The 18,384-nt window shown below is 48.9% G+C and overlaps 1 protein-coding gene across 2 annotated transcripts in view; it reads left to right on the top strand.

The window, feature by feature from the left end:
- LOC132207929 (utrophin-like) overlaps positions 1-18,384 on the top strand; it is a 195,639-nt gene that overhangs the window by 107,692 nt on the left and 69,563 nt on the right. The window lies entirely within an intron of this gene.

Here is an 18,384-nt window from a genome sequence, read left to right as displayed (position 1 = left end):
ATGCGATGCAGTGACAGAGTGACATGAGCTGCAGTGACAGAGGTACTGGGAAGGTGTTTCTGAGTTAATAGGGAATCAGTGCCCGAGCGGGCATGGGGTGCAGTGACTGAGGGAAATGGGATACAGTGCCTGACCGAAAAGGGACGCAGTGACTGAGTGACATGGGATGCAGTGACTGAGGGACATGGCATGCAGTGACTGAGGGACATGGGATGCAGTGACACACGGACATGGGATGCAGTGACACACGGACATGGGATGCAGTGACACACGGACATGGGATGCAGTGACTGATGGAATTGGGATGCAGTGACTGAGTGAAATGGGATGCAGTGACTGAGTGAAATGCGATGCAGTTACTGAGTGCAATGTAATGCAGTGACTGAGTGAAGTGTGATGCAGTCACTGAGGGACATGGGATGCAGTGACTGTGGGACATGGGATGCAGTGACTGTGGGACATGGGATGCAGTGACACACGGACATGGGATGCAGTGACACATGGACATGGGATGCAGTGACTGAGGGAATTGGGATGCAGTGACTGCGTGAAATGCAATGCAGTCACTGAGTGCAATGTGATGCAGTGACTGAGTGAAATGGGATGCATCAGTGAGTGCAATGGGATGCAGTGACTGGGTGAAATGGGATGCAGTGACTGATGGAAATTGGATGCAGTGACAGAGTGACATGAGCTGCAGTGTCTGAAGGAAATGTGATGCAGTGACTGAGGGAAATGGGATGCAGTGACTGAGGGAAATGGGATGCAGTGACTGAGGGACATGGGATGCAGTGACTGAGGGACGTGAGATGCAGTGACTGAGAGACATGGGATGCAGTGACACACGGACATGGGATGCAATGACTGATGGAATTGGGATGCAGTGACTGCGTGAAATGGGATGCAGTGACTGAGTGAAATGCGATGCAGTCACTGTGTGCAATGTGATGCAGTGGCTGAGTGCAATGTGATGCAGTGACTGAGTGAAATGTGATGCAGTCACTGAGGGACATGGGATGCAGTGACTGAGGGACATGGGATGCACTGACACACGGACATGGGATGCAGTGACACATGGACATGGGATGCAGTGACTGAGGGAATTGGGATGCAGTGACTGCGTGAAATGCGATGCAGTCACTGAGTGCAATGTGATGCAGTGACTGAGTGAAATGGGATGCATCAGTGAGTGCAATGGGATGCAGTGACTGGGTGAAATGGGATGCAGTGACAGAGTGACATGAGCTGCAGTGTCTGAAGGAAATGTGATGCAGTGACTGAGGGAAATGGGATGCAGTGACTGAGGGACATGGGATGCAGTGACTGAGGGACATGGGATGCAGTGACTGAGGGACATGAGATGCAGTGACTGAGAGACATGGGATGCAGTGACACACGGACATGGGATGCAGTGACACACGGACATGGGATGCAATGACTGATGGAATTGGGATGCAGTGACTGCGTGAAATGGGATGCAGTGACTGAGTGAAATGCGATGCAGTCACTGAGTGCAATGTGATGCAGTGACTGAGTGCAATGTGATGCAGTGACTGAGTGCAATATGATGCAGTGACTGAGTGAAATGTGATGCAGTCAGTGAGGGACATGGGATGCAGTGACTGAGGGACATGGGATGCAGTGACTGTGGGACATGGGATGCAGTGACACACGGACATGGGATGCAGTGACTGTGGGACATGGGATGCAGTGACACACGGACATGGGATGCAGTGACACACGGACATGGGATGCAGTGACACATGGACATGGGATGCAGTGACTGAGGGAATTGGGATGCAGTGACTGCGTGAAATGCGATGCAGTCACTGAGTGCAATGTGATGCAGTGACTGAGTGAAATGGGATGCATCAGTGAGTGCAGTGGGATGCAGTGACTGGGTGAAATGGGATGCACTGACTGATGGAAATTGGATGCAGTGACAGAGTGACATGAGCTGCAGTGTCTGAAGGAAATGTGATGCAGTGACTGAGGGACATGGGATGCAGTGACTGAGGGACATGGGATGCAGTGACTGTGGGACATGGGATGCAGTGACTGAGGGACATGAGATGCAGTGACTGAGAGACATGGGATGCAGTGACACACGGACATGGGATGCAGTGACACACGGACATGGGATGCAATGACTGATGGAATTGGGATGCAGTGACTGCGTGAAATGGGATGCAGTGACTGCGTGAAATGCGATGCAGTGACTGAGTGCAATGTGATGCAGTGACTGAGTGCAATGTGATGCAGTGACTGAGTGAAATGGAATGCAGTGACTGATGGAAATGAGATGCAGTAACTGAGGGAAATGGAATGCTGTGACTGAGGGTAATGGGATGCACCGTCTCAGTTCAATGAGATTCACTGTCTCAGTTAAATGGGATGAAGTGACTGAGTTAAATGCGATGCTCTGACTGAGGGAAATGGGATGCTGTGACTGAGGGAAATGGGATGCTGTGACTGATGGAAAGGAGACGCAGTGACTGTGGGAAATGGGTTGCAGTGACTGTGGGAAATGGGTTGCAGTGACTGTGGGAAATGGGTTGCAGTGACTGTGGGAAATGGGAGGCAGTGATTGAGTGAAATGGGATGCAGTCACTGAGTGAAATGTGATGCAGTCACTGAGTGAAATGGGATGCTGTGACTCAGGGTAATGTGATGCAGTGACTGAGTGAAATGGGATGCAGTGACTGAGTGAAATGGGATGCAGTGACTGAGTGAAATGGGATGCAGTGACTGAGTGAAATGGGATGCAGTGACTGAGTGAAATGGGATGCAGTGACTGAGTGAATGGGATGCAGTGACTGAGTGAATGGGATGCAGTGACTGATGGTAATGGGATGCAGTGACTGAGGGAAATGGGATGTCGCGACTGATAGAAATGGGATGCAGTCACTGAGGGAAATGGTACGCACTGAGTGAGTGAAATGGGACGGAGTGACTGCATGAATTGGGAGGCAGTGACTGAGTGAAATGGGGTGCTGAGACTGAGTGAAATGTGATGCAGTTTCTGTCGGAAATGTGACGCAGATACTGAGGGAAATAGGATGCAGTGTCTGAGGAAAAGGAGATGCAGTGACTGTGTGAAATGGGTGCAGTGACTGTGCGAAATGGGTGCAGTCACTGTGCGAAATGGGTGCAGTCACTGTGTGAAATGGGTGCAGTCACTGTGTGAAATGGGTGCAGTCACTGTGTGAAATGGGATGCAGTGACTGAGTGAAATGGGATGCAGTGACGGATGGTAATGGGATGCAGTGACTGACAGAAATGTGATGCAGTGACTGACAGAAATGTGATGCAGTGACAGTGGGGAAATGCTATGCAGTGACTGACTGAAATGGTAGGGAGTGACTGACTGAAATGGTCGGGAGTGACTGACTGAAATGGTAGGGAGTGACTGACTGAAATGGTAGGGAGTGACTGACTGAAATGGTAGGGAGTGACTGACTGAAATGGTAGGGAGTGACTGACTGAAATGCGAGGGAGTGACTGACTGAAATGCGAGGGAGTGACTGACTGAAATGCGAGGGAGTGACTGACTGAAATGCGAGGGAGTGACTGACTGAAATGCGAGGGAGTGACTGACTGAAATGCGAGGGAGTGACTGACTGAAATGCGAGGGAGTGACTGAGTGAAATGCGAGGGAGTGACTAGGTGAAATGGGATGCAGTCCCTGAGTGAAATGGGATGCAGTCCCTGAGTGAAATGGGATGCTGTGACTGATGGAAATGGGATGCTGTGACTGAGGGTAATGTGATGCAGTGACTGAGGTTCATGGGAAGCAGTGACTGAGGGTCATGTGATGCAGTGAGTGAGGGCCATGGGAAGCGGTGACTGAGGGAAATGGTATGCAGTGACTGTGGGGAATAGGGTGCGGTGACTAAGGGAAATGGATGCACTGTCTCAGTTGAATAGGATTCACTGTCTCAGTTAAATAGGATGTAGTGACTGAGTCAAATGGGATGCAGTGACTGCGTGAAATGGGACGCAGTGACTGACAGAAATGGGACGCGGTGACTGAGGGAAATAGGATGCAGTGACTGACTGAAATGGGAGGTAGTGACTGAGTGAAATGGGACAGAGTGACTGAGTGAATTGGGAGGCAGTGACTGAGTGAAGTGGGTGGCTGTGACTGCGTGAAGTGGGAGGCTGTGACTGAGTGAAAAGTGATGCAGTGACTGAGTGAAATGGGATGCAGTGACTGAGTGAAATGGGATGCAGTGACTGATGGTAATGGGATGCAGTGACTGAGGGAAATGGTATACGGTGACTGAGGGAAATGGTATACGGTGACTGAGGGAAATGGGATGCGGTGACTGAGGGAAATGGAATGCGGTGACTGAGGGAAATGGGATGCGATGACTGAGGGAATTGGAATGCGGTGACTGTGGGGAATGGGGGGCGGTGACTGACGGAAACGGATGCACTGTCTCAGCTGAATCGTATTCACTGTCTCGGTTAAATGGGATGCAGTGACTGAAGGAAAGGAGATTCAGTGAATATGGCAAATGGGATGCAGTGACTGAGTGAAATGGGATGCAGTGACTGTGTGAAATGGGATGCAGTGACTGATGGAAATGAGATGCAGTAACTGAGGGAAATGGAATGCTGTGACTGAGGGTAATGGGATGCACCGTCTCAGTTCAATGAGATTCACCGTCTCAGTTAAATGGGATGAAGTGACTGAGTTAAATGCGATGCTCTGACTGAGGGAAATGGGATGCTGTGACTGATGGAAAGGAGACGCAGTGACTGTGGGAAATGGGTTGCAGTGACTGTGGGAAATGGGTTGCAGTGACTGTGGGAAATGGGTTGCAGTGACTGTGGGAAATGGGAGGCAGTGATTGAGTGAAATGGGATGCAGTCACTGAGTGAAATGTGATGCAGTCACTGAGTGAAATGGGATGCTGTGACTCAGGGTAATGTGATGCAGTGACTGAGTGAAATGGGATGCAGTGACTGAGTGAAATGGGATGCAGTGACTGAGTGAAATGGGATGCAGTGACTGAGTGAATGGGATGCAGTGACTGATGGTAATGGGATGCAGTGACTGAGGGAAATGGGATGTCGCGACTGATAGAAATGGGATGCAGTCACTGAGGGAAATGGTACGCACTGAGTGAGTGAAATGGGACGGAGTGACTGCATGAATTGGGAGGCAGTGAATGAGTGAAATGGGGTGCTGAGATTGAGTGAAATGTGATGCAGTTTCTGTCGGAAATGTGACGCAGATACTGAGGGAAATAGGATGCAGTGTCTGAGGAAAAGGAGATGCAGTGACTGTGTGAAATGGGTGCAGTCACTGTGCGAAATGGGTGCAGTCACTGTGTGAAATGGGTGCAGTCACTGTGTGAAATGGGATGCAGTGACTGAGTGAAATGGGATGCAGTGACGGATGGTAATGGGATGCAGTGACTGACAGAAATGTGATGCAGTGACTGACAGAAATGTGATGCAGTGACAGTGGGGAAATGCTATGCAGTGACTGAGGGAAATGAGATGCAGTGACTGACTGAAATGGTCGGGAGTGACTGACTGAAATGGTCGGGAGTGACTGACTGAAATGGTCGGGAGTGACTGACTGAAATGGTCGGGAGTGACTGACTGAAATGGTAAGGAGTGACTGACTGAAATGGTAAGGAGTGACTGACTGAAATGGTAGGGAGTGACTGACTGAAATGGTAGGGAGTGACTGACTGAAATGCGAGGGAGTGACTGACTGAAATGCGAGGGAGTGACTGACTGAAATGCGAGGGAGTGACTGAGTGAAGTCGGAGGAAGTGACTAGGTGAAATGGGATGCAGTCCCTGAGTGAAATGGGATGCAGTCCCTGAGTGAAATGGGATGCTGTGACTGATGGAAATGGGATGCTGTGACTGAGGGTAATGTGATGCAGTGACTGAGGTTCATGGGAAGCAGTGACTGAGGGTCATGTGATGCAGTGAGTGAGGGCCATGGGAAGCGGTGACTGAGGGAAATGGTATGCAGTGACTGTGGGGAATAGGGTGCGGTGACTAAGGGAAATGGATGCACTGTCTCAGTTGAATAGGATTCACTGTCTCAGTTAAATAGGATGTAGTGACTGAGTCAAATGGGATGCAGTGACTGCGTGAAATGGGACGCAGTGACTGAGAGAAATGGGACGCAGTGACTGAGGGAAATAGGATGCAGTGACTGACTGAAATGGGAGGTAGTGACTGAGTGAAATGGGATGCAGTGACCGAGTAAAATAGGATGCAGTGACTGACTGAAATTGGAGGTAGTGACTGACTGAAATGGGACAGAGTGACTGAGTGAATTGGGAGGCAGTGACTGAGTGAAGTGGGTGGCTGTGACTGCGTGAAGTGGGAGGCTGTGACTGAGTGAAAAGTGATGCAGTGACTGAGTGAAATGGGATGCAGTGACTGAGTGAAATGGGATGCAGTGACTGATGGTAATGGGATGCAGTGACTGAGTGAAATGGGATGCAGTGACTGAGGGAAATGGTATTAGGTGACTGAGGGAAATGGTATACGGTGTCTGAGGGAAATGGGATGCGATGACTGAGGGAAATGGAATGCGGTGACTGTGGGGAATCGGGGGCGGTGACTGACGGAAACGGATGCACTGTCTCAGCTGAATCGTATTCACTGTCTCGGTTAAATGGGATGCAGTGACTGAAGGAAAGGAGATTCAGTGGATATGGCAAATGGGATGCAGTGACTGACTAAAATGGGAGTGACTGAGTGAAATGGGAGGCAGTGACTGAGTGAAATGGGAGGCCGTGACTGAGTGAAATGGGAGGCCGTGACTGAGTGAAATGGGAGGCCGTGACTGAGTGAAATGGGAGGCCGTGACTGAGTGAAGTGGGAGGCAGTGACTGAGTTAAATGCGATGCAGTTAATGGCGAAAGGAGATGCAGTGACTATGGGTAATGGGATGCAGTGACTGAGGGTAATGGGATGCAGTGACTGAGTGAAATGGGATGCTGTGACTTAGGGAAATGGGATGCAGTGACTGACTGAAATGGGAGGGAGTGACTGAACGAAGTGGGAGGCATTGACTGACTGAAATGGGAGGCAGTGACTGACTGAAATGGGAGGCAGTGACTGAGTGAAATGGGAGGCAGTGACTGAGTGAAATGGGATGCAGTGACTGAGGGAAAGGAGATGCAGTGAATGTGGGAAATGGGATGCCGTGACTTACGGAAATGGGATGCAGTGACTTACGGAAATGGGATGCAGTGACTTAGGGAAATGGGATGCAGTGACTGACTGAAATGGGAGGGAGTGACTGAACGAAGTGGGAGGCAGTGACTGACTGAAATGGGAGGCAGTGACTGACTGAAATGGGAGGCAGTGACTGAGTGAAATGGGAGGCAGTGACTGAGTGAAATGGGATGCAGTGACTGAGGGAAAGGAGATGCAGTGAATGTGGGAAATGGGATGCCGTGACTTACGGAAATGGGATGCAGTGACTTACGGAAATGGGATGCAGTGACTTAGGGAAATGGGATGCAGTGACTTACTGAAATGGGAGGGAGTGACTGAACGAAGTGGGAGGCATTGACTGACTGAAATGGGAGGCAGTGACTGAGTGAAATGGGAGGCAGTGACTGAGTGAAATGGGAGGCAGTGACTGAGTGAAATGGGAGGCAGTGACAGAGTGAAATGGGAGGCAGTGACAGAGTGAAATGGGAGGCAGTGACAGAGTGAAATGGGAGGCAGTGACAGAGTGAAATGGGAGGCAGTGACTGAGTGAAATGGGATGCAGTGACTGAGTGAAATGGGATGCTGTGACCGAGTGAAATGGGATGCAGTCACTGAGAGAAATGGGCTGCTGTGACTGATGGAAATTGGATGCTGTGACTGAGGGTAATGTGATGCAGTGATTGAGGGTAATGGGATGCAGTGACTGAGTGAAATGGGATGCAGTGACTGAGTGAAATGGGATGCAGTGACTGAGTGAAATGGGATGCAGTGACTGAGTGAAATGGGATGTAGTGACTGAGTGAAATAGGATGTAGTGACTGAGTGAAATGGGAAGCTGTGACTGAGTGAAATGGGAAGCTGTGACTGAGGGTCATGGGAAGCAGTGATTGAGGGTCATAGGATGCAGTGAGTGAGGGTCATGGGATGCAGTGACTGAAGGAAATGCGATGCGGTGACTGAGTGAAATGGGATGCGGTGACTGAGGAAATGGAATGCGGTGTCTGTGGGGAATAGGGTGCGGTGACTGAGGGAAATGGATGCACTGTCTCAGTTGAAGAGGATTCAATGTCTCCTTTAAATAGGATGCTGTGACTGAGTCAAATGGGATGCCGTGACTGAGTGAAATGGGATGCAATGGCTGAGTGAAAAGAGATGCATTGGCTGAGTGAAATGGGATGCAGTGGCTGAGTGAAATGGGATGCAGTGGCTGAGTGAAATGGGATGCAGTGGCTGAGTGAAATGGGATGCAGTGGCTGAGTGAAATGTGATTTCTGTGACTGAGGCTAATGGGATGCAGTGAATGTGGGAAATGGGATGCAGTGACTGAGGGAAATGGGAAGCAGTGACTAACTGAAATGAGAGGGAGTGACTGAAATGGGAGGGAGTGACTGACTGAAATGGGAGGGACTGACTGAAATGGGAGGGAGTGACTGACTGAAATGGGAGGGAGTGACTGACTGAAATGGGAGTCAGTGACTGAGTGAAGTGGGAGTCAGTGACTGAGTGGAACGGGATGCAGTGACTGAGTGGAACGGGATGCAGTGACTGAGTGGAACGGGATGCAGTGACTGAGTGGAACGGGATGCAGTGACTGAGTGAAACGGGATGCAGTGACTGAGGGTAATCTGATGCAGTGACTGAGGGTAATGGGATGCAGTGACTGAGTGACGTAGGAGGCAGTGACTGAGTGAAATGTGATGCTGTGACTGATGGAAATTGGATGCTGTGAGTGAGGGTCATGGGATGCGGTGACTGATGGAAATGGGATGCGGTGTCTGAGTGAAATGGGATGCGGTGACTGAGGGGAATGGATGCACTGTGTCAGCTGAATAGGATTCACTGTCTCCGTTAAATAGGATGTAGTGACTGAGTCAAATGGGATGCAGTGGCTGAATGAAATGGGATGCAGTGGCTGAGTGAAATGGGATGCAGTGGCTGAGTGAAATGGGATGCAGTGACAGAGGGAAATGGGATGCCGTGACTGAGTGAAATTGAATGCAGTGACTGAGGGTCATGGGATGCAGTGAGTGAGGGTAATGGCACGCACTGACTGAGTGAACTGGGACGCAGTGACTGAGGGAAATGGGGTGCAGTGACTGAGTGTAATGGGATGCATTGACTGAGTGACGTAGGAGGCAGTGACTGAGTAAAATGGGATGCAGTGACTGAGTGAAATGGGAGGGAGTGACTGACTGAAATGGGAGGCATTGACTGACTGAAATGGGAGGCAGTGACTGAGTGAAATGGGAGGCAGTGACAGAGTGAAATGGGAGGCAGTGACTGAGTGAAATGGGAGGCAGTGACTGAGTGAAATGGGAGGCAGTGACTGAGTGAAATGGGATGCAGTGACTGAGTGAAATGGGATGCTGTGACCGAGTGAAATGGGATGCAGTCACTGAGAGAAATGGGCTGCTGTGACTGATGGAAATTGGATGCTGTGACTGAGGGTAATGTGATGCAGTGATTGAGGGTAATGGGATGCAGTGACTGAGTGAAATGGGATGCAGTGACTGAGTGAAATGGGATGTAGTGACTGAGTGAAATAGGATGTAGTGACTGAGTGAAATGGGAAGCTGTGACTGAGTGAAATGGGAAGCTGTGACTGAGGGTCATGGGAAGCAGTGATTGAGGGTCATAGGATGCAGTGAGTGAGGGTCATGGGATGCAGTGACTGAAGGAAATGCGATGCGGTGACTGAGTGAAATGGGATGCGGTGACTGAGGAAATGGAATGCGGTGTCTGTGGGGAATAGGGTGCGGTGACTGAGGGAAATGGATGCACTGTCTCAGTTGAAGAGGATTCAATGTCTCCTTTAAATAGGATGCTGTGACTGAGTCAAATGGGATGCCGTGACTGAGTGAAATGGGATGCAATGGCTGAGTGAAAAGAGATGCATTGGCTGAGTGAAATGGGATGCAGTGGCTGAGTGAAATGGGATGCAGTGGCTGAGTGAAATGGGATGCAGTGGCTGAGTGAAATGGGATGCAGTGGCTGAGTGAAATGGGATGCAGTGGCTGAGTGAAATGTGATTTCTGTGACTGAGGCTAATGGGATGCAGTGAATGTGGGAAATGGGATGCAGTGACTGAGGGAAATGGGAAGCAGTGACTAACTGAAATGAGAGGGAGTGACTGAAATGGGAGGGAGTGACTGACTGAAATGGGAGGGACTGACTGAAATGGGAGGGAGTGACTGACTGAAATGGGAGGGAGTGACTGACTGAAATGGGAGTCAGTGACTGAGTGAAGTGGGATGCGGTGACTGAGGAAATGGAATGCGGTGTCTGTGGGGAATAGGGTGCGGTGACTGAGGGAAATGGATGCACTGTCTCAGTTGAAGAGGATTCAATGTCTCCTTTAAATAGGATGCTGTGACTGAGTCAAATGGGATGCCGTGACTGAGTGAAATGGGATGCAATGGCTGAGTGAAAAGAGATGCATTGGCTGAGTGAAATGGGATGCAGTGGCTGAGTGAAATGGGATGCAGTGGCTGAGTGAAATGGGATGCAGTGGCTGAGTGAAATGGGATGCAGTGGCTGAGTGAAATGGGATGCAGTGGCTGAGTGAAATGTGATTTCTGTGACTGAGGCTAATGGGATGCAGTGAATGTGGGAAATGGGATGCAGTGACTGAGGGAAATGGGAAGCAGTGACTAACTGAAATGAGAGGGAGTGACTGAAATGGGAGGGAGTGACTGACTGAAATGGGAGGGACTGACTGAAATGGGAGGGAGTGACTGACTGAAATGGGAGGGAGTGACTGACTGAAATGGGAGTCAGTGACTGAGTGAAGTGGGAGTCAGTGACTGAGTGGAACGGGATGCAGTGACTGAGTGGAACGGGATGCAGTGACTGAGTGAAACGGGATGCAGTGACTGAGTGAAACGGGATGCAGTGACTGAGGGTAATCTGATGCAGTGACTGAGGGTAATCTGATGCAGTGACTGAGGGTAATCTGATGCAGTGACTGAGGGTAATGGGATGCAGTGACTGAGTGACGTAGGAGGCAGTGACTGAGTGAAATGTGATGCTGTGACTGATGGAAATTGGATGCTGTGAGTGAGGGTCATGGGATGCGGTGACTGATGGAAATGGGATGCGGTGTCTGAGTGAAATGGGATGCGGTGACTGAGGGGAATGGATGCACTGTGTCAGCTGAATAGGATTCACTGTCTCCGTTAAATAGGATGTAGTGACTGAGTCAAATGGGATGCAGTGGCTGAATGAAATGGGATGCAGTGGCTGAGTGAAATGGGATGCAGTGGCTGAGTGAAATGGGATGCAGTGACAGAGGGAAATGGGATGCCGTGACTGAGTGAAATTGAATGCAGTGACTGAGGGTCATGGGATGCAGTGAGTGAGGGTAATGGCACGCACTGACTGAGTGAACTGGGACGCAGTGACTGAGGGAAATGGGGTGCAGTGACTGAGTGTAATGGGATGCATTGACTGAGTGACGTAGGAGGCAGTGACTGAGTAAAATGGGATGCAGTGACTGAGTGAAATGGGATGCAGTGACTGATAGAAAGGGGATGCAGTGACTGAGGGTAATGGGATGCAGTGACTGAGGGTAATGGGATGAAGTGACTGAGGGCAATGGGATGCAGTGAGTGAGGGTCATGGGAAGCGGTGACTGAGGGAAATGGTATGCGGTGACTGTGGGGAATAGGGTGCAGTGACTAAGGGAAATGGATGCACTGTCTCAGTTAAATGGGATGCAGTGACTGAGTGAAATGGGATGCTCTGACTGAGTGAAATGGGATGCTCTGACTGAGTGAAATGGAATGTAGTGACTGCGTGAAATGGGATGCCGTAACTGCGTGAAATAGGTTGCAGTCACTGCGTGAAATAGGATGCAGTCACTGCGTGAAATAGGATGCAGTGACTGAGTGAAATGGGATGCAGTGACTGAGTGAAATGAAATGCAGTGACTGAGGGAAAGGAGATGCAGTGACTGTGTGAAATGCGATGCAGTGACTGTGTGAAATGCGATGCAGTGACTGTGTGAAATGCGATGCAGTGACTGTGTGAAATGCGATGCAGTGACTGAGTGAAATGCGATGCAGTGACTGATGGAAATGGGATGCCTTGACTCTGTGAAATGTTATGCAGTGACTGTGGGAAAGGAGATGTAGTAACTTGGGGAATGGAGATGCAGTGACTGTTGGAAATGGGATGCAGTGATTGAGTGAAATGGGATTCAGTGACTGATGGAAATTGAGTGCAGTAACTGATGGAAATTGAATGCAGTGACTGCGTGAAATGGGATGCAGTGACTGCGTGAAATGGGATGCAGTGACTGCGGGAAATGGGATGCAGTGACTGAATGAAATGGGATGCAGTGAATGAGTGAAGTGAGATGCAGTGACTCATGGAAATTGAATGCAGTGACAGAGTGAAATGAGCTGCAGTGACTGTGTCAAGTGCGATGCAGTGTGTCATGGAAATGGGATGCAGTGAATGAGTGAAGTGAGATGCAGTGACTCATGGAAATCGGATGCAGTGACTGTGTGAAATTGGATGCAGTGACTGTGTGAAATTGGATGCAGTGAGTGAGGGAAATGGGATGCGGTGACAGAGTGAAATGGGATGCAGTGACAGAGTGAAAGGCGATGCAGTGACAGATTGGAATGCGATGCAATCACTAAGTGCAATGCCATGCAGTGACTGAGTGGAATGCGTTGCAGTGTCTGAGTGAAATGCGATGCAGTGTCTGAGTGAAATGCGATGCAGTGTCTGAGTGAAATGCGATGCAGTGACTGTGTGAAATGCGATGCAGTGACTGTGAAATGCGATGCAGTGACTGATGGAAATGGGATGCCGTGACTGTGTGAAATGTTATGCAGTGACTGTGGGAAAGGAGATGCAGTAACTCGGGGAATGGAGAGGCAGTGACTGTTGGAAATGTGATGCAGTGACTGAGTGAAATGGGATTCAGTGACTGAGTGAAAAGGGAGGCAGTGACTGATGGAAATGGGATGCAGTGAATGAGTGAAATGGGATGCAGTGACTGATGGAAATTGAATGCAGTAACTGATGGAAATTGAATGCAGTGACTGAGTGAAATGGGATGCAGTGACTGAGTGAAATGGGATGCAGTGACTGAGTGAAATGGGATTCACTGACTGAGTGAAATGGGATTCACTGACTGAGTGAAATGGGATTCACTGACTGAGTGAAATGGGATTCACTGTCTGAGGGAAATGGGATTCACTGACTGAGGGAAATGGGATGCAGTGACTCTGGAAATGGGATGCAGTACCTGACGGATATTGGATGCAGCGTCCGTGAGAAATGGGATGCAGTGACTGAGTGAAATGGGATGCAGTGACCAAGGGAAATGATGTGCAGTGACTCGGGGAAAGGAGATGCAGTGACTATTGGAAATGGGATGGAGTGACTGAGGTAAATGTAATGCAGTGACTGAGTGAAATTCGACGCAGTGACTGAGGGAAGTGGGATGCAGTGACTGACTGAAATGGGATGCAGTGACTGAGCGAAATGGGATGCAGTGACCAATGGAGTTGGAGTGCAGTGACCACATCAGATTTGATACTGGGTCATGAGCCCGGCCGGGTGTTAGATTTCGAAGTTGGTGATCACCTTGGTGATAGCGATCAGAATTCTGTTATGTTTACTTTAGTGATGGAAAGGGATAGGTGTACACCACTGGGCAAGAGTTATATCTGGGTGAAAGGCAATTACGATGAGATTTGGCAAGATTTAGAGAGCATAGGATGGGGAAGGAAACTGCAGGGGATGGGCACAGTAGAAATGTGGAGCTTATTCAATGAAAAGCTCCTGTGCTTTCTAGATAAGTATGTACCTGTCAGGCAGGGAGGAAGCTGTAGAGCACGGAAGCCATGGTTTACGAAGGAAGTGGAATCTCTGGTCAAGAGGAAGCAGAAGGCTTCTGTTACTATAAGATGTGAATGCTCAGTTGGGGTGGTTGAAGGTTACAAGGTAGCCAGGAAAGACCGAAAGAGAGATCTCAGAAGAGCCAGGAGGAGACATGAGAAGTTGTTGGCGGACAGGATCAGGGTAAACCGTAAACTTTTCTGTCGGTATTTAAGGAATACAAGAATGACAAAAGTAAGATTAGGCCCAATTAAGGATAGTAGTGGTAAGTTGTGTGTGGAGTCAGATGAGATAGGGGAAGCGCTAAATGAATATTTTTCAACAGTATTCACTCTAGAAAACGACAATGTTGTCGAGGAGAATGCAGAGATACAGGCTACTGGACTAGGTGGGATTGAGGTTCACAAGGAAGAGGTATTTGAAATCCTACAGAGGGTGAAGATAGCTATGACCCCTGGGCCGGATGGGATTTATCCTCGGATCCTCGGGGAATCCGGGGAGGAGATTGCCGAGCCTTTGGCATTGATCTTTAACTCATCATTGTCTGCAGGAATAGTGCCCGATGACTGGAGGATAACAATTGTGGTTCTCCTGTTCAAGAAGGGGAGTAGAGACAACCCTGGTAATTATCGGCCAGTGAGCCTTACCTCAGTTGTTGGTAAAGTGTTGGAAAAGGTTCTAAGGGACAGGATTTACAATCATCTAGAAAAGAATAAATTGATTAGGGATAGTCAGCACAGTTTTGTGAAGGGTAGGTCGTGCCTCACAAACCTTATTGAGTTCTTTGAGAAGGTGATCAAACAGGTAGATGAGAGTAAACTGGTTGATGTGGAGTATATGGATTTCAGCAAGGCATTCGATAAGGTTCCCCATAACAGACTATTGTACAAAATGCAGAGGAATGGAATTGTGGGAGATACAGCAGCTTGGATCAGAAATTGGCCTCCTGAAAGAAGACAGAGGGTGGTAGTTGATGGGAAACGTTCATCCTGGAGACCAGTTACTGGTGTTGTACTGCAAGGGTCGGTGTTGGGTCCACTGCTGTTTGTCATTTTTATAAATGACCTGGATGAGGGCGTAGAAGGATGAGTTAGTAAATTTGCAGACGACACTAAGATAGGTGGAGTTGTGGATAGTGACAAAGGATTGGTTGCAGAGAGACATAGATAAGCTGCAGAGCTGGGCTGAGAGGTGGCAAATGGAGTTTAATGCAGACAAGTGTGAGGTGATGCACTTCGGCAGGAGTAACCAGAAGGCAAAGTACAGGGCTAATGGTAAGATTCTTAGTAGTATAGATGAGCAGAGAGATCTCGGTGTCCATGAACACAGATCCTTGAAAGTTGCCACCCAGGTTGACAGGGCTGTTAAGAAGGCCTACAGTGTTTTAGCTTTGATTAATAGAGGGATCGAGTTCTGGAACCGAGAGGTTATGGTGAAGCTGTACAAAACTCTGGTGCGGCCGCACTTGGAGTATTGTATACAGTTCTGGTCACCGCATTATAAGAAGGATGTGGAAGCTTTGGAAAGGGTGCAGAGGAGATTTACGAGGATGTTGCCTGGTATGGAGGGAAGGTCTTACGAGGAAAGGCTGAGGGACTTGAGGGTGTTTTCATTAGAGAGAAGAAAGTTGAGAGGTGACTTAATTGAAACATATAAAATAATCAGAGGGTGAGATAGGGTGGATAGGAAGAGCCTTTTTCTTAGGGTGGTGACAGTGAGCATGACGGGGCATGGCTTTAAATTGAGGGGTGAAAGATATTGGACAGATGTCAGAGGTAGTTTCTTTACTCAGAGAGTAGTAAGGGATTGGAACGCTTTGCCTGCAATGGTAGTAGATTCACCAACTTTCGGTACATTTAAGTGGTCATTGGACAAGCATATGGACGTACATGGAACAGTGCAGGTTAGATGGGCTTGAGTTCGGCATGACAGGTCGGCACAAGATCGAGGGCCGAAGGGCCTGTACTGTGCTGTAATGTTCTATGTTCTATGGCTAGCTCTCCCTGTGCTCCGTGTGATTTAACTTCCCTACTGGACCTCTGTGAGGAACCTTCTTGAACGCCTTACTGAAGCCCATATACGTCCATGTTTCTGCCTTAATCAATGCTCTTCATAACGACTTTAAAAAACTCATTCAAATTACATGAGTTATGATTTCCTGTGCACGTGTCCTTGGATCCCATGGACTGTTTCCTGTTCTAACAGTCTTCAAATGGGGGATCTTGTCAAAAGCTTTGCTGAAGCCCAAGTAGACTGTATCAAATGCATTGCCCTCATCCACACACCTAGTTAGCTCTTCAGTCATAGATTCATAGAGTCATACAGCACAGAATCAGGACCTTCAGCCCCAATCATCTGTACTGACCAGGTGTCCCAAACTTAACCGGTCTCATTTGCCTGCGTTTGGTATCCATCTAAACCTTTCCTCATTGTGTACCTGTCCAAATGTCTTTTAAATACAGTAATATTATCTGCCTCTACCACGTCTGTTGGCAGCTCATTGCATTCACGCACCACCCTCTGTGTGGGACAAGTTGCCTCCCGGGTCACTTTTAAATCTTTCCCCTTTCACATTTGAACCTCCTCCCTTCTAGCTTTGGACTCCCCGACCTTGGTTATTCCCCTTATCAATGCCCATCATGATTTTTTACACCTCTGGAAAGTCACCCCTTCGTCTCCGATACACCAGGGAAAAAGTCCGAGCCTATCCACCACTCCTCGTAAACCCTCCAGTCCCGGCAATGACCTTTTGTAATTATTTTTGCACTCTGTATAGTTTAACAGCATTCTTCCTACGGCAGGGTAACCAGAATTCACTGAAGTATTATGACATAGAACATTACAGCGCAGTACAGGCCCTTCAGCCCTCGATGTTGCGCCGACCTGTGAATCTAACCTGAAGCCCATCTAACCGACACTATTCCATTACCATCCATATATTTAGCAATGTTCATTTAAATGCCCTTAAACTTGGCAATCTACTCCTGTTGCAGGCAGGGCATTCCGCACCCATACTACTCTCTGAATAAAGAAACTCCCTCTGACATGTGTCCCATATCTATCTCACCTCAATTTAAACCTTTCTCCACTCGTGCTCGCCATCACCATCGAGGAAAAAGGCTGTCGCTGTCCACCCTATCTAATCCTCTGATTATCTTGTATGTCTCCATTCAATTGCCTCTTCACCTTCTTTTGACAAAAACAGCCTCAAGTCTCGAAGCTTTTCCTCATAAGACCTTCCTTCCACACCAGACAAGATCCTAAGAAACCCCCTCCAAATCCTTCGATAATGTGGCGATCAGAACTGTACGCAATACTCCAAGCGCGGCTGCACCAGTGTTTTGTACAGCTGCAACATGACCTCATGGCTCCGAAACTCAATCTCTGTACCAATAAAACCTAACACGTCGTATGCCTTTTGAACAAGCCTATCAATCTGCGTGGCAATTTTCAGGGATCTACACACATGGACACCGAGATCTCTCTGCTCATCCACACCACCAAGATTCTGGGCAGCACGGTGGCTCAGTGGTTTGCATTGCAGCCTCGGGCAATCGTCTGTGCGAAGTTTGCACGTTCTCCCCGTGTCTGCTTGCATTTCCTCCGGGTCCTCCGGTAAAGGCGGATAAGGGAGAGGAGGGGAATATGTGTCTGGTGGCGGCATCCTGCTGGTGGTGGTGGAAATGGTGCCTGATGTTTGTATGGATGTGGGCATGTGGGTTGATAGGTAAGGTCAAGTGGAAGCTTATTGTTGTCTTGGGAGGGAAGAGAAAAGGTGAGGGCAAAAGTGCGGGAGCTGGGTTGGACACAGTTGAGGGCCTTGTTGACCACGGAGCCGGGGAATCCTCAGTTGAGGAAGAAGGTGGACATTTTGGAGGCTCCCTTGTTGATGTTGGCCTCATGAGAACATATTCGATGGAGATGGAGGAAGTGAGAGAAGAGGTTGGAGTCTTTACAGAAAGTGGGGTGTGAGGATATATAGACCAGGTAGCTGTGAGAGTCAGAGAGTTTGTAATGGATATTAGTGCGAAGCCTACCCCCAGGAATGGAAGCAGAAATGTTGAGGAAGGGAAGGGTGGAGTCAGAGATAGAGCAGGTGAAAGTGAGGGCAGGATGGAAATTGGAGGCGTAGTTGATGAAGTTTTCCAATTTCAGACAAGAGAGAGAAGCAGTCGGATGATATCATTGATGTATCGGAGAAAGTGTTGTGGGTGGGAATGTTCCACGTACCCCGTGAAGAGACAGGTATAACTCGGGCCCATGCAGGTGCCCGGAGCTGCTCCTCTTACCCGAAGAAAATGAGAGGAGTTAAAAAAGAAGTTGTTGA

Source organism: Stegostoma tigrinum, unplaced genomic scaffold (assembly GCF_030684315.1).
Source record: "Stegostoma tigrinum isolate sSteTig4 unplaced genomic scaffold, sSteTig4.hap1 scaffold_212, whole genome shotgun sequence".
Taxonomy (NCBI): Eukaryota; Metazoa; Chordata; class Chondrichthyes; order Orectolobiformes; family Stegostomatidae; genus Stegostoma; species Stegostoma tigrinum.
The sequence above is the reverse complement of the archived record's forward strand: the minus strand, read 5'-3'. Positions and strand labels throughout refer to the sequence as shown.